Below are 617 nucleotides of genomic sequence, written 5' to 3' on the forward strand. Positions count from 1 at the left end.
TATTCACATGCTCTTACTCCTAGCGCAAAGCACACACCGCACTTACCTTGTCATTGGGAAATTTCACAAGTGCATTAGCTGAAATTTTCCAGCAAGCTTATAATTTTCAAATCACATACCTTGAGTTAAACCGGATGTCGCTACTCGATCAATCGCCTTGGGACATAGCCCGGTTATGGTAACCCGCACCAAGGCCTCACGGGACTTAACCCGGATATCACGATTTGCACAAATGCCTTGGTCTTAGCCGGATAGAATCACTCGCATACGAATGCCTTGGTCTTAGCCGGATGTAGCCACTAGCACAATTGCCTTGGTCTTAACCGGTTATAATTTCCAGCATAATTGTCTTGGGCTTAGCCGGATATCAATCAATTTCTCATGCACACATACATCAATAATCATTGGACATACATATTTATTTTCGTTACTAAGGCTCAAACACAATTATAATTACTAACATAATCGCCTTGGGACTTAGCCCGGTATCATTCAATACTCATACACACATAAATCAATAATCAATACATCCATATTTCATTCCACATAATTCAAGTAAGGTCACTTCTTGAGGACTTACCTCGGATGTTGTCGAACGGCTTTTACGGCTATTCGAT

The sequence above is a fragment of the Gossypium arboreum genome, chromosome 12 (genome assembly GCF_025698485.1).
Source record: "Gossypium arboreum isolate Shixiya-1 chromosome 12, ASM2569848v2, whole genome shotgun sequence".
NCBI lineage: Eukaryota > Viridiplantae > Streptophyta > Magnoliopsida > Malvales > Malvaceae > Gossypium > Gossypium arboreum.